Source organism: Macaca nemestrina, chromosome 7, assembly GCF_043159975.1.
Source record: "Macaca nemestrina isolate mMacNem1 chromosome 7, mMacNem.hap1, whole genome shotgun sequence".
Taxonomy (NCBI): Eukaryota; Metazoa; Chordata; class Mammalia; order Primates; family Cercopithecidae; genus Macaca; species Macaca nemestrina.
The window spans coordinates 90649813-90665603 of NC_092131.1; the positions used below are offsets into that span (position 1 = coordinate 90649813).

The following is a 15791-nucleotide window of genomic DNA, read 5'->3' on the forward strand; positions in this document are numbered from 1 at the left end:
TTCAAGAACCAGATATTCATGCTGCTGGATGTCTGATCCCAGGTCTATGCTCTCCCTGCACCAGCTGTGCTTACTCACACAGAGCTTCCCCTCCTTCCCACCCTGCCCACTCCTAATGGGACAGTGGAGGGCTCAGGCAGAAGGGGCTCCCATCCAAGGCAACACCCTGCCTTGGGCCTATCATTTTCTACACCTTCTTACCAAAAGTTTTGCTAAACAGCAAAGGCAGTTCATCACACATGTATTTTCCCAGCCTGCTTTTTAGTGAAGGTGACAGTGGTGAACAGGTAGCCTAATAGGAGGAAGAAATACTTCCTGCTCACAAAGAAAGTGCTTGCTGTGGGAAAGAGCAGTCCAGTGGGACCTTTAGGAGTCACATAAGGACGTCTGTCTTGGTCATGCTATCAGCCCCTCTGGTGGCTACACAGCCGGAACAGATCTTTGGCTTCCAGAATTCATGGGACTTCTGGAGGTTCAGACCTATCCCAAGGCCCTGTGAACAGGCCTCCCCCTAACATTTGCAAGACACAGGGCAAGAATACAAATGGAGGCACCAGCCCTCAGCTGGGCCCGGTCTTTCCTCCCAGTCCCACTTATGTCCTGCTCCGCTAGGAGCCTGGTGTGCATGTGTGTGGCCACTGCATGCTACGTTCCCTGCCTTCCCCTCCCCAAGACTTCTTTGGGCCTTCTCCAGGCCTAGCATTATACTGTGCTGTCATTTATAAGAGGGCAGACCTAGAAAAGGGCCCATGCAGGTCCTGGAAGTGGGCTCAGAACTGCTCAGGCAGGGAATTCTAGGATCCTTAATCACCTAGCAAGTCTGGAAAGGGGGCATGGATGTGGGTGTGCATGTCTCCTTGAACCCAGGGACTCCTCACGCAAGGAAGAAGTGAGGCCAGAGGAGGGCCAGAGTGGGGGTCTTTTAAATTAAGGCCAGATGTAAGGGTGGGGCTGCTCCTGAGGATCAAGCGCAGTGTCCTGGTACACAGATGGCACTTAATCATACCTTTGACTGATGTGCGACAGAGTGACAAAGGCTGAGCAATGTCAGAATTGCTGTGGAATATCTAAGTATTGCTCTTCTTCTACCTCCATGCTCCATAAACATCGACCTAGAAGCGTGGCAAAGGTTGGAGTGGCTGGGATTTCATAAGATGGCAGATGAGTGACATTCCCAACCTTGTGTGCTAACAGGAAGAGCAGTTTACTGAGAAAAAACTTCACTGGGCGGGGAAGAGAAACAATCCAAGGCTCTCCCTCTCCCCAAACAAGAGGACATCACTGAGGCTCAGATGGGTGTCTCTTGGTATATTTTTAGAATCCATGTAGGTTTAGTATCTTTTATATGTATATTCCAGGTAATAGTTGGTATATTTGAAGCTGAATATCATATGACGCTTCTGTTCACTTTTTTTTTTTCAGAGCATTTATTTCCTTTAGAGCAACCTAAAGATATCTATATTTAAATTTCATGAACATGAATAACATTGAGGAACTCTGAGTCCCCTCACATAGCACCTGGAGCTGCTGCTGGAAGGTGGGGATGGGAGTGAAGGGGGTCGGAGTGGTCAGTTCAATTCCAAGTCCACTTCTATCATTGTCTCATTTCCAGCATTCTCCTCCACAAAATCTGGACTTGTGATTCACAGTAGCACTTTGGCCAAGTATATTTTTTGGAGATTTTTTTTTTTTTATTTTGAGACAGAATCTCGCTCTGTCGCCCAGGTTGGAGTGCAGTGATGCAATCTTGGCTCATTGCAACCTCTGCCCCCCGGGTTCAAGTGATTCTCCTGCCTCAGCATCCTGAGTAGCTGGGATCACAAATGCACACCACCACGCCTGGCTAATTTTGTATTTTTAGTAGAGATGGTTTCACCATGTTGGTCAGGCTGATCTTGTACTCCTGACCAGGTAATCCGCCCGCCTCGGCCTCCCAAAGTGCTGGGATTACAGGCATGAGCCACCACGCCCAGTCTGGCAGAATTTTTTAAAATAAAATATCCAATAAGTTTTAAAGAAACCATTTTAAAAAGAAGGCTTAGGAACTCAGTGACCCCAGATAAAGATCAATAGAGGAGAATCAGAAGATCACATTGGCACATGTTTGACTGATCCCCCAGGGAAAAGGAGCTGATCATGTGCCTGGTGTAGTGTTGAGCTAGGAAATCCTGTGTATGGTATTAGCACAGTATCATCTCACATTCATACCAGCTGATTTTCACTAATAGGCAGAGAGATGATGTGAAAATTGTGTAAATGCATATTGACAGAAATTTAAGGATACTCCTTTGAAAGAATGTATATTTGAAAAGTCTGGAAATTTTTATTTTTAAATAATATGTTACATTTTCAAACAATATGCCCAAGACTTTTTCTGCCAGACATCTTTGTAAGCGAAGTATCTCTAAATTCAAAGTCATAGATTTAATCATTAATCAAAAAATTGAATAAATGAAATTTTTTCTCTAATGTTCCAGGCACTGCAGATATTCTGTATGAGCCTTGCTCTCTCTTTCTCTCTCTGTCCTTCTCTCTCTCTCTGTGTCCTTCTCTCTCTCTCTCTGTCCTTCTCTCTTTCTCTGTCCCTGTCTCTCCCTGTCACTCTGTGTGTGTGTCTCTCTCTGTCTCTTTCTCTTTGTCCCTCTTTCTCTCATTCTGTGTTTGTCTTTGTCTATCTCTCTGTCACCCCTCTATCTATTTAAAATCGGGGTGTTATACATTTTTTTCTTTAAGAGGGTTCTTGCATTAGACAGGACTAGACAGAAAAGATTAGCCTGTTTCCAGTGTGAAGTCTTATGGTTTATTTTCTCTTGGTGAGTAATTAGCAAGGGCTGGTGATCACTGACAGAGGGAGCAGCTGCCCTGGCCAGAGAGATGAATGACCAATCCCCATTTGCTCAAGGTAGAAAACAGTAACTATTCCAACAGGTGCCTAATCCCCTAGCTCAGTGCCATTGGCCCTTGGCCAGAGATATTGCTCTGACTTTTCTTGTGATTTCAGAGTCTGAAAAGAAAGCAGTTGAGACTGTATTTGGGGGATGTTTTTCTGCACTCCTTCACCATTTCCCTGCCTCTCCTGTAGGCGCTCATACCTGCTGCACCCCACCCTCCTCCAAGAACTACTAGAATCTTTGTCATCCTGTTCTTTTCCAAGGGGTGCTTTATCTTGCGGGGGCGGTACAACAGGAAATGCTGTCTGCAAACATTACATAACAAAAACTTATTTTAAAATATTAAAATTTGGAGCTTGCTTCATCAGTGTACCTTAGTAACCCCAAATCCTTTCCTAAAAGTGACCCAGCTTCCTCTTTATCTGTGGGTGAGAGACAGATGTTCCAAATTCCTTCTTGATCAAGAGGTGGCCTCACACCCTCCTCTAGGTCCTACTCTTTTTCATAAAATGATTCCTTTGGTGGCACTGCCCAAGCAAGTTTTATGAGGTAAGAAATCCTGCTGTCACTGAGGAAATGAGTCAACCTGCAAGTGACACTATCCCTCAGAAAAGCCACTCCCCCACCAACACTTGGTCAGGCTGACCTAAACCCTGATCAGGGTATTGTAGGAAAGGAGGGACTGCTGGCTGGCCATCGTGCCACTTGGAAGGCACAGTGCCATTGATGAGGAAATGTAAATAGTGACTGCAGTACCAATGCCAACAGTATATTGGGCACTTGCCTTGTGCCAGGCATTACATTAGGTAATTGAGACACATGATGTACTTTATTTAATCCTAACCTAGAACTTACAAAATAAACATAAAATGTTGTGTCTGTTTTTACAGACTGACTTGCCCAAGATCCCTTAGCTATTCAGTGACAGGACTGACCTTCAAACTGGGCTTCCTGACTCCAGAACCACAGTTCTAAGTTTTCAGGCTTTGTGAGGAATTCAGGGCTTAGAAAACATCGCTTGCTCTAAGCCATGTGGTTGGAAAGTGGTGAAAATGGCATTCAGATTCCCAAACTCCTTTTATTAGCAAGCCACTAGGTCCTGGGTTCTCACATGTCTTGTCCTGGAAATCCTACTCCCGTTTGCTGGGGTTGGGAGGGAAATCTGGGCATTCTCCCAGGTGAGGCCCATCTTTGGAAAGCTTGGAACCACCTGACACTGCAACACAGACTCTCCAGGACCTGTCCCTGGGTATTTTACTCAGCACAGTTGGTACCCATTATGTGGGCTTTCCTTACTGAAAGACGGCTGTGAAACCAGTTATCTTTATCCAGTAGTGAGAGAGATGAGAACACGATGGGGGAGGAGGCTATGAAGGCATAGGAGGTTCTCCCATTTCTCTCTCTGAGGAATCTTTTAAAACTTAGTATTTAATTTTATTGTTTAAACCAGCCTGACATCTGATTTTTTCCTGTGCCCAGTAGGTGAGGATAATAAGATGAGGTTACTACATAACACTTACCCAGCTTTGTGGGTTACTGTGTTCAGGTATGTCTGTATACCTAATCTCCCTTAGTCCAATGACAGGTCTTTGTGGTAGGTGGAATTAACCCCATGTAACAGGCCAGTAAACAAAGATTCAGAGAGATTGAGTTGCCTGAGATCACTTAGCTACTAAGTGACAGGACTGGCCCTCAAACCAGGTTTCCTGACTGTAGAGCCACCGTTCTCTTGAAAGATTTTAGGCTCTGTGCAAGACTTATAGCTGCTTGTGGTATGTGAAGTGCTGCATTCACTCATTTTTGTTTGTTATTTTTATTGTATTCATCAATTGCCAGCTTGCAATTTGTATAACGGCCTTACCCACCCCTTTCTAACTGGATAAGGTGACCAGAAGCCAGTGCAGCACCCTTGAGTGGCACACAGGAGGTCTTTGCAGACACTAAGGCAATCCTTTAGTCCCTCAAATGGGAAAACTGAGACAGAACCAGGTGACTCACCTTAGGCCCTTCGTGACTCACTGGCAGCAGGTTCCCAATTCCTTTGCTCTGGCCTGGACCAGTCACTTGTGCCCGACACTAATAACAGGGTAATTTGTGAGGCACGATGTGTTCTCCAGGCGAGGGAGGAGAGTTCGCGAAGGTGGTCAGTGGAGAGGAGCAAGATGTTTACCAGCAATTGGAAAGGAAATGCTGACAGGATGCTACTTGGATTAACATTTCTTAATGTTGCAACACCATTGCCTTCTTACCCAGCCACCAATTTACATTTTAGATTCCTAAAGTGAACCACCGAAAGGTGGGGAGGGGAGTTCTACCTTTGAAAACAGAACTATCAATCTCATAGTGTTCCTCCCCATCACCTTGGATCCCTTTTTTTGGAACCCTAAGATTTACATTCTTCTAAGACATTTCTGTTCTGTAACTTTGCTTTACACCCCTCTGATTTCAGTCATACCTGTTTTTTCTGCAAATTTCTATCCACATTACCAGTCTAAGTCAACTTCCTGGCTCACTTATCACCCTGGGTCCTGAGTGGGCCTTTGATAATCTCTGTCGAGGTAATGATGGGGCAAAGACAAGCCTGAGCAGATTAAGGTGAAGGGGCCTTGGGAGAATTCCATTTTGGTGAGCACTGCCTCCTGGAAAGCCATGTGCTATTGTGTCTTTATTACCTCCACACTGTAAAGTCAGTTTACAGGTAGATTTCAAGAGCCTGTCTTCCTACTGACTAAGGGAGTACACTTTGTATTTTCTCTGAAATTATTAAAATCCAAAAGATTCCAGTAGTTAGCTGTTTGTGTGAGTAAAATGGCTGTGATAAGTTTTTATGTAGGTAGCAAACTTGCCTTATTTCAAATCAGTTTAATCCACGTATTATCTGTATGAAGGCATTAGCTTTTGTATATGAAACATTTACTATAAAAAATTAGCCTCATAAAGTATTAATGTGAAACAAAATCATCATTTGGTCAGGGGGAACTAGGTGTATATTGGAAAAACACTGGCTTTCCTGGCTTTACTCAGATAAAGCAATTTTATTTCCCTGGGATTCACTTTCGTCATATTTATAGCATTGGGCTAGGTGTTGCATGATTTTTAGAATAAAATTTGCTTTCACTGATTTGAATAATCAATTAAGAAAACAGTGATACATTTTCCTAATGTTGAATCAGTAGTAACAATATTTTAAAAGTTTAAGCCACCCGGAATTTATCATTTTAGTATACCAATTATTTTTTATGTTTCTTTCTAGTTTTTATTTTTATACCCACACACATACATATGATATGTATAAAATAGTATCATATAATGAGATCATATGCATCATATAATCATAGTATGATATAACTTTGAATTTGGGTTTTACTTTTTAATATGTCATGGGATTTTTCATGTTGATACATTTTATAACATTAGTTGGATATTATCTGGAGTTAATATTTCAAATATGCTTAAACATTCTGGTTTTTAAAAACTAGTATTACTGACATTGAAGTGTTATTTATTAATTGTAGCTTTCAAAAATTGTGTCCAGTTTTATGTATATTCCCAGGTACACTTGAACATTTTAGTGACTCCTAAAATTTATTATCTCGTTTCCAAAAGGATACTATCATTTATGTTGCCACCAGTAACAGATGCATGTAGTAATTTTACTATATGGTAGTTTGCACTGAATATTATTTTTAAATAACTTCTTCTAACTTAATAAGTGTCAATTAAAGAATTTTAGAACTTGGAAGTTTATGTAGTTCCCTTCTCTTTAGAAGGGCAATTTCATGGTATTTAATAGCTTCACTCCAATTTATCATTTAACAGACATGAAATAAAGCAATTTACAAGCATTTACCCACTTACTCATTCTAACAACCCTGCAGGGAGGTGACGTACAATGATCAACTCCATCTTGTAGATGGGGAAACTGAGGTCATGCTAGTTGTCCATGGGCACGTGGCTAGTTAAGTGTCAGAACTAGATTTTAGACCTGAGGAGCCTGGCTCCAAAGTCCATGTATTTGACTGCTATGGTATATGTATTGAGCACTTACTATTTGTACCTTCTGTATGCCAGGTTATAGAACCTTGGGGGATCTGGGGCTCTGGAAAGCCTAGATGAGGATCTTATAGACTCTTAAATGGAGACTTGAGGATTTAGGAGGAGAGAGTGAGGTGAAGTGGTGAGCAGAGCATTCTAGGCAGAAGGAATGGCTTATGCAAATGCCTCAAGGCTAAAAAAAGAACTTTGACAGTAATTCCAGTACTTTGGAAGGCTGAGGTGGAAGGACTGCTTGAGCCCAGGAGTTTGAGACCAGCCTGGGCAATATAGTAAGACCTTGTCACTACTAAAAATGAAAAACTAGCTGGGTGTGGTGCTGCACGCCTGTGGTCACAGCTACTTAAGAGGCTGAGGTGGGAGTGTTGCTTGAGCCCAGAAGGTCAAGGCTTCAGTGAGCCAGGATCATGCCACTAAACTCCAGCCTGGGTGACAGAGCAAGATCTTATCTCAAAAAAAAAAAAAAAAAAAAAAAAAGTAAAGAAAACAAGAACTTTGCCTTTTGCTTTCAAAGATTAGAAAGCAGACCCCTCACAGTTGCAGTATCACAGACTGAGGGGAAGTGGGGCACAGAAGGACTGGAAAAGTAGGCAGGGGTCCAACCAACCAGGGCCCTCCTGCAAGCATCTCAGTTACAGGAGAGTGCAGGTAGGCGTAAGATAGGGAGCTGCCTCTAGACAGAGGCGGACTCATTTTGGACAAAAGCCTCTGACAGAACCTTCCCCAAGTGGAGTTTATTCTGCACACAACAGGAGACAGCAGTAGCTACCTGGAGCATTTCTAAGAATTAATTCATTGGCTCAAGATTTAGGTTAGGAAGGGGCTGATAGATGGCAACCTAGATCACAGTGTATCACGGAGTTTTATTTCAGAGCCAAGAGAAACACATCTTGAAGAGAAGAGCATGAGGGGAGAGCTCTGGTCTGAAAGGGAACTTGACCACACACAGATGCCAAATGTTTAATTGGCATTTTTGAGGTTTATTAGTTTTGCTAGGAAAATATCCCAATTATATTTAGTAACAACGAGAAAGTATTGCCCTAGTAGAAAGTGATAGCTGGTTCATGGAGACATTAATTTAAATTTTGGAATCAGTGGGAGCAGAAGGGCAGAATCACATCATCCTGAAACCTCAAGTCATCACCTAATTTATAAGCAGGATAAAGTAAAGCAAACTCTACCAACAGTGATAGGAAGGAAAATGAGAGGGCTCTCCCTTCTCATTTGGGCTTCAGAGGCCTTTTTTGACTTGCTTAGAATACCCTGAGCCTTTGATATCTAGTATTAGAGTAAGCACATAAAGATGGTTGGATTTTTCCATCAAGGCAGACTGGGTCCAGTCAGGGCTAGAATAATGGGAGATTGGCTAGTAACAACTCTGATGAATATTGGACTAGCACGTATAAGAAGCAATCACACCTCTGGGATATCGAGCACCCAAGGAAGAGGCTCCCTGCAGGCTGACATGCAGACCCTCTTGAAAGGAGTCTTTATGGTACCAGTGGAACTTGCTGGAAACCAGCCCTCTGGAACTTGCCATAAATCTGCTCTATAGGGTGCTGGGAGAGCTGCTTGTTAGCAGGTATCTCCCTGGAGGCACGGTGCCACAACACCCCCAAGGGAGGTGTTAAAATCTGCTGGCGGCTGGGGGCTGCTGGAGCCCTTCACTGTAAGTGCCCCAGACACAAAAGCGAAACCCTTTCCTCCCACCATGTTGCTCCATGACCCTCTTCTGGCAAAGTTTCCTGGCCAGCTGGCAAAGGGAAAATACATAAACGGATTGAATCCATTTTCCCAGAGCAGACAAAAAGGATGAATTTGGAGTTGAGAGGCATTAACTTGACAACTGGCCCAAGCTTCATAAAAGAAGCCCTGTAAGCAGAGCAAAGACTTATGATGCTTCTCTCTAGAGCATGTAACAGAGTATTAATGGAAACCCAGTCTCCCAATGGACTTACGACGGAAAAAGTCCCTGGATTATTTTTTTAAATTGAGTTATAGAAGTTCTTTATATATTCTAGATATAAGTTCTTTATATTGCACTTATTTTCTCCCAGTCTGTACTGTGACTTTTTTATTCTCTTAAAGCTGTTGTTTTCTTTGAGATGGAGTCTTGCTCTGTCACCCAGGCTGGAGTACAGTGGTGTAATCTTGGCTCACTACAACCTCCGCCTCCAGGGTTCAAGAGATTCTCCTACCTCAGCCTCCTGAGTAACTGGGATTACAGGCGCCTGCCACCACACCTGGCTAATTTTTGTATTTTTAGTAGAGATGGGGTTTCACCATGTTGATCAGTCTGATCTCGAACTCCTGACCTCAGGTGATCCACCCACCTCAGCCTCCCAAAGTGCTGGGATTACAGGCGTCAGTCACCGCGCCCAACCTTTATGGTATCTTTTGATGAGCAGAAGTCTCCATGTTTTACAGTCTACCTGGAAACAACACAAATGATAGCTCTTGTTTACTTATCTTTTCTATTATTTTCTCTGTATTATTAGAGTCACAGTCTCACCTATTGTACAAAGATAACTCAAAATTCAATGACTAAGATAAAAGTTGATTTCTCTTGCATGTAACAGTACAGATATGAGTGGCCCAGGGCTAATGAGCTAATTGGCTTTAAAAATCACTCCTGTCCTATCAGCTGCATCTCCAGCTCTCAGGAAGGCAGAGAGAAACCAGGACATGCAGCTTGGTCTTTAGGGAGATCATGCAAATCAATTCCACCCCTATGTCATTGACCCAGGCATAGTCACACGTGCCACATATGGGGAGGCTGGAGAATACCACCTCATGGAGCAGGCGGCTACATGCCAGGTGTAACTTGGGTGGGGGCTGGGGGTGTGTGACTAAAAAGAATAAATGGATACTTGGGAGCATCCTGATACCACTTAATGACATCTTTGAGGTGATAGCATATTTTTGTCACAAATATTATGAATTTTTCTTCTTTTTAAAAAAATCTCTAAGTCTATTATGAATTTCTTCCAGGTTTTAAATTAATATTGTAAAATTTTGTATAGGAGAATTCCTTAAAATTATTTTTTGTCTTGTAGTAAGTTAATTGCTCCACTACATTAAAGTACAGGATATTTTTCTTTTTTTTCCTCTTCAGTTCTTTTTACAGTTAGAGCCTAAAGCATTTATAGTTTTTTAAAATGCACTAACTTAGTCACAGTGAATAACCTTCAAGGTTAAATTGTTCCATCATTTGCATTGTCTTCTTCGTGTGAAACGGTACAATTTTAAATGCATTTAGAATTGGAATTTACAGTGGGCTTGGTCTTAACGGTGTGCACAGGAGGTGCGTAGATGCTCATGTTTTCCTTTGTGTTTTATCTTAAAGTCATACCATTTTTTTTTTTTTTTGGCTGGGTTTGTAGAGCTGGTTCCAAAGAAAGCACAAACAGACTAATGTAGATAAACATGTTTACCCGACCCTTTAACCAAATTTTAAGAATTTTTTTACAACTAACAAAGATGAGGTTGTTTTTAGATAATTGAATCAGATTTTATTTTTGGCTGAAGCATCACTCTTTGATTGTTCCAAAATGCATTCTAGCCCCAGTAAGCTTTACATCCATTCGTTCAATAAATACTCGTTTGGTGTCTACTGTGTGGCCAGCTCTGAGTAGGCAGTAGTGAGCAAGACAGAGAAGGTCCTTCTGTTACAGAGCTGACTTTCCCTTCACCAGAGAACGCTGGGCACTTATAATCTAGCTGGTCACCTGACCTTCAAAAGCTCTTGCCAACTCATATCCTCCAACCATAATAGTACTCAGAGATTGCGAATGTTGACTCAAGCGCATCCTTTCACTTTGTCAGTCAGAAAAATACCTTTACTTCAGTTTGACTTGTTTGCCCACCTTGCCATTTCTTGTTACTGCTCTCTGTCTGAGAGAGACCTTCTGTTGTGTAGAGATAGTTTCTTGTTGCTCTCCTCTATCTGAGGGATATGTTCTATAGCGATATCTTCTAAGCTGGTGTGGAACTTACAGTATGAATAGGATGAATAATTACCAGATATTGTCCAAAGCCTCATCGTGGATTGGAGTTCTTACATCAGCGAGAGTTAGACTGTCATATTTTTTAAAACTTTACAAAAATGTTGCTTCGAATAGTGATAAACTTGTGGCCCAGTTAGTTTTATTCCTTCAGTCCTAAGGTCGAATGGAATGGCATCCATTTGAGGAAGTAGCTCAACAGTCTTCATTTACACATTAGGTTCTATACCTATGAGGTTAGAAAAGAATGACCATGAACCCCCTACATTAGCTACATTGTCTTCTTGGAAACTTTTGGCGGCTGCCAAGTCGAAAATAGGGTTTAAGAATTCCACAGTATTAGCAAAAAACACAGCTGGGGCTGAGATGCCTCATCCGTTCCTATTGCTTCCCCCAAAGTACAAATAAATAACTGCTGGCATTTTTCTTGCAAATATTTCTTATTTAAAAAATAGCCTCAGACATTTTTTGTGTAAATAAAATCACAATTTCTTCTGATATTTTTATATGAGTAAAAATTGCAGAACTTAGAGAATGCACAAGGGATGAGAAAAAGGGGCCTTGAGTAGCTGAAGAGAGAAAAAGGAACTGGGAATGACCCAAGGGTAAATAAGTACATTTGCTTCCAAGAGAATTCTAAGCAGAGATACTGAAGAGTTGTTAACAGAGTTTATTTTTAAATTGCCAGAAATTGCTAGAATTGAGTCAAATGACTAAAGATGGGAGATGGGCTAAGAACTTAATGTGGGCATCAGTGGGCTCCTGAGACTGACCAAAAAGTGAGTGACTCACAATCAGGGTCCTTAAATGACAGAATCATTGCTGTGAAGGGTCAAGAATTTTTCACAGCAGTGACATGTGGGGTTTTAAAAATGCAGATATCTCTCCATCTCAATATTTTGTAACTGTCCTTTCCATCTGAGTATTGTTGAAGTATTATAATACTTACATAGTTAACCCAGCACAAATGTATCGTTCTACTCACAGTATAGGTGATATGTTTTTTTAATCAACCAAGCATCTTTTTAAGGCTATTCAGGGAAGCCAGCAGCCTCCTTTACATGGAGCAAAACCACCTTAAGCAGTAACTAAGAGTGTCATTGTCAAATTTTCCAACAGGAAGAGCAGGGACAAAAATGGGAGAGAAAGAAGAAAAAGGGACAAATGAGCAAGTGAGTGCCCATTGTCAGCAAGATGAGGTCAGAGGCTAAACAGAGGGAGAAACTGACAAATGCTGCAGGCTGTGTACTTCCCAGTTATGAATCTTAAAAACAGGTACCTCTGCTACACTTTAGGTTCAGACAACCAAATTGGAGTCATCAGTTTCTCTAAAGGAGGGTGTGGAGGATGCTGGATGTATAAGTCAGGGTTCTTGGTTATAGGCAATAGAATCTACCCCTTTTACCTCTTTCTTAGTACCTTAAATAAAAGACTTCACTAGAGGCAACTCACATCATTGAAGGAAGGCTAGTGGACTAGACTTGGATAACAGTGGAAACCAAGACAATCAGGAAATCTAAGAAGCTGAGAGACCGGGACTATCTTTTCAGCAGCAGCAGTCACGGCCGCTGCTGCCTCAGCAGGATGCCATCTGCTGCTACTGCCGGATAGCATTATCTGCTCCAGATTCAGTCCCAAGAAAAGCATCTGAATGACTAGCTCTAAGGTCAGGTCAATGCCAGCAGATGGAGAATGGCATTTGGCATTCACAGTGGGAAAGGCATCGCACTAACTTCACACATGGTGGCAATTTTCCCTGACTACTATGTGGGCTGGGTGCTGAGCTGGTGGCATGTCCAAAATGACATGTCCAGTATACTAGGATCAGGTAAATGTGACTCTGAAGGATCCCAGAGGTTCTGGCTGTGGGTTACCACAGGCTGTGGCCTTAGAGCAGCCATGGAGAGGCCATGAGAATGTGACTTGTTTCTTGCTAATAGTCTGAAGTGGCAGAGAGGATTAGAGAAGAGTGACTGTCACAGTCTTCACTTCTTTTGTCTGTTTAGCCTCTGATCTCATCTTGAGGGACGATGAGGCTGGCTGGAGGGGTAGCCTGGACCATTAAAGCCCACACCCAGAGCTGAAATATTGGCTTATGGAGTCTATGACCACCCTTATTTTCAAGCGTCCATCATCTGGGAGAGACACTTTTTCAGGAGAGTTCAATTTTACTTTTTAAAGCATACCGTTTTTTTTTCTTCCATAAAGTCATGAAATTTAAAGTCATGCTGAAGTCTGAACCTGGTTATAGTCTTTATTTCTTTTATTTAGTTTTTGGGGTTCATGGATGCAAGCTTGACTCAGGAGAAATGAAAAACAGGCAGCTGCAGCATGAAATTCAGGATAAGCCATAGATTAAAAGGTATAAAGGTTAAAAGTTGATGAAGCTGAGAAGGAGGCTTCCTAACTGTTTAATTTTTTTGGAGGTATAAATTACATACCATGCAATTCACCCATTTAATGTGTGCAATTCAATATTTTTTAGTATATTTACAGAATTGTGCAACCAACACCACATTCAAATGTTAAACATTTTCGCCACCTTAAAAAGAAACCCTGTATCCATCAGAAGCCATTTCTCATTTTCCCCCATCTGTCCCACTTCTGCTTTACCTCACTAAGGAGCTACTAACCTACTTTGTATCTCTTCCGGATATTTCACGTAAATGGAATCATACAATATGTGGCCTTCTGTGTCTGGCCACTTAGCATCATGCTTTCAAGGGTCATCCATACTGAGCATGAATCTTTTCTATTTTCTTCAGTACTAGGAGTAGAATTACGAAGTCTTATGGGAACTGTATATTTAACCATTTGAGAAACCAACAGCCTGTTTTCCATGGCAGTGGCACTTTGTCACATTCCCACCAGCAGTGTCTGGTTGGGGAGGGGGTCCTGGTTTCTTCACACCCGGTCAGCACTTGTGATCTGTTGGATGGCAACTGTGGGTGTGAAGGGCATCTCTGGGTATGGTTGTGACTTCCATTTCTCTCATGGCTGAGGCAGAGCATCTTTTCATGTGCTTATTGGCCATTTCTATATTGTCTTTGTTAAAATGCCTATTCAGATCCTTTGCTCATTTTTAAATTGTATTATTTGTCAGTTTTTTTATTGAGTTGTCAGTGTCCTTTACATATTCTAACTACAAGTCCCTTCTCAGATATGTGACCTTCAAATATTTTTTCCATTCTGTGGTTCATCATTGATAGTATCCATTTGTCTATTCTTTCTTTTGTTGCTTGTGCTTTTTGCTTGTTGTTCGTTCGTTTGTTTTGAAACAGGGTCTGTCAGACCCTATGGCTCACAAAGACACCCCATAGGCTCACAGAGGAGCTGGCTACCAAATTCTGTCACTCAGGCTGGAGTGCAGTGGCCCCATTTTGGCTTACTGAAACCTCTGCCTCTGGGCTCAAGCAATCTTCCCACCTCAGTATCCTGAGTAACTGAGATTACAGGTGCATGCCACCATGCCCCATGCCTAGCTAATTTTTGTATTTTTTGTAGAAATAGGATCTCACTATGTTGTCCAGGCTGGTCTTGAATTCCTGGGCTCAAGCGATCTGCCCACCCCAGCCTCCCAAGGTTATGGATGTATAGGTGTGTGCCATCACACCCAGCCTGCTTGTGCTTTTGAAATGTAAGGAGGCTTTGCCTAACTCGAGGTCACAAAGATTTACTCCTATATTTTCTTCTAAGAGTTGTACAATTTTAGCCATTATATTTAGATCTGTGCTTTCTTTTAATTTTTGTGTATGATGTGAAGAATGGGTTCTTAACACTTCTGAAGCTGCAATAATTGATGTTTGGTGGCAGCACATGAAGAAAGAGTGAAGAACGTAGATTTATTGTCTTTCTCAGTTTGGACTACATTTTCCAAGAGGCCGTCCTCAACTCTTGAGTTCTTTCCATCTTCCCTAAATATTTTTGGCTGTTGAATATTAAAGTTGCTATGGCTTTCAACAGATCTTAATTCATTGCTTACATGTAATGCACAAGGAATTGTTTAGAGTGGTAACCCCTACATATCCATGATAAACTATTTGATTAGTTATATTTCACATTACATGAAATAATCTGTACTGCCTTAAGTTGTGTTTTACGGGCGAGCAAGCTGTTTCGTATAACAGTGATTATAATAATACTGGAGGGAAAACCTAACTCAGTGTCATTGCTATTTGTTCCCTGAGTCCTTATCTATTAAATTTGGAGCCAATAAAGTAAGGAACATGCTGAGGCAAACTTCTAGGAAAAAAAAATATCTTTGCCCTTGCAGGAGTATCTAGTTTTGATGCAGTTGAGGAACACAGACCTGGCACAAGCTTTGCCCATTACAGAGAGACTCTGTGGCCTCGACTGGTTTCTCAAGTCTCTAGGAAGTTTGAACTTTAACTGGAGTTTGGCTCAAAGGCTTGTGGATACTCTTGTTCTGAGATGTTCTGGGCAGGTACTTCAAAATAGATTTCTCTTAATTCCCCTTTTGGTCAGTTGTTCAGGTCAGAGGGTTCAGGCAACCAAGCTTGAGTCCTCACTTATTTTACCAAACCAACCATGCAAGTTGATCAATTCCTAACAGCTCTGTCACCAGTTCTCACTATACCTTCCTACCCAGATCAAGTCTGCAGTCCAGGGTCACCCCTTCACCCCTATCCTTTCTGTAGCCTCAAAGCCTAATTGAGAGGAAGTATTCACTAAGTCTTTGTTGATGATCTTTGTTCCATCATATTTACACAACTTCACAATGGTATAAATAGGATTCACTCCTCCCTCTCAGGGTAGTAATTCTAATAAAAGAATAGTCCATGGAAGTTGGGTGCAGTTGTTCATGCCTGTAATCCCAGCACTT

General features: G+C 41.8%; 1 protein-coding gene across 5 annotated transcripts in view; it reads left to right on the plus strand.

Moving 5' to 3' along the window:
- The window catches only part of LOC105499260 (ceramide synthase 3), a 133250-nt gene that overhangs the window by 23366 nt on the left and 94093 nt on the right, over window positions 1-15791 (plus strand). The window contains exon 1 of one of the 5 annotated variants that reach the window (XM_011771779.2): window positions 1423-1537. The exons of 2 other annotated variants lie outside the window; for them this stretch is intronic. The gene's annotated coding sequence lies outside the window, so the exon portion shown is untranslated. Of the gene's footprint in view, window positions 1-1422; window positions 1538-5429; window positions 5450-13293; window positions 13311-15791 lie in introns of those variants that run through there. 2 more of the 5 variants (XM_011771781.2, XM_011771780.2) reach the window with 2 other exon arrangements.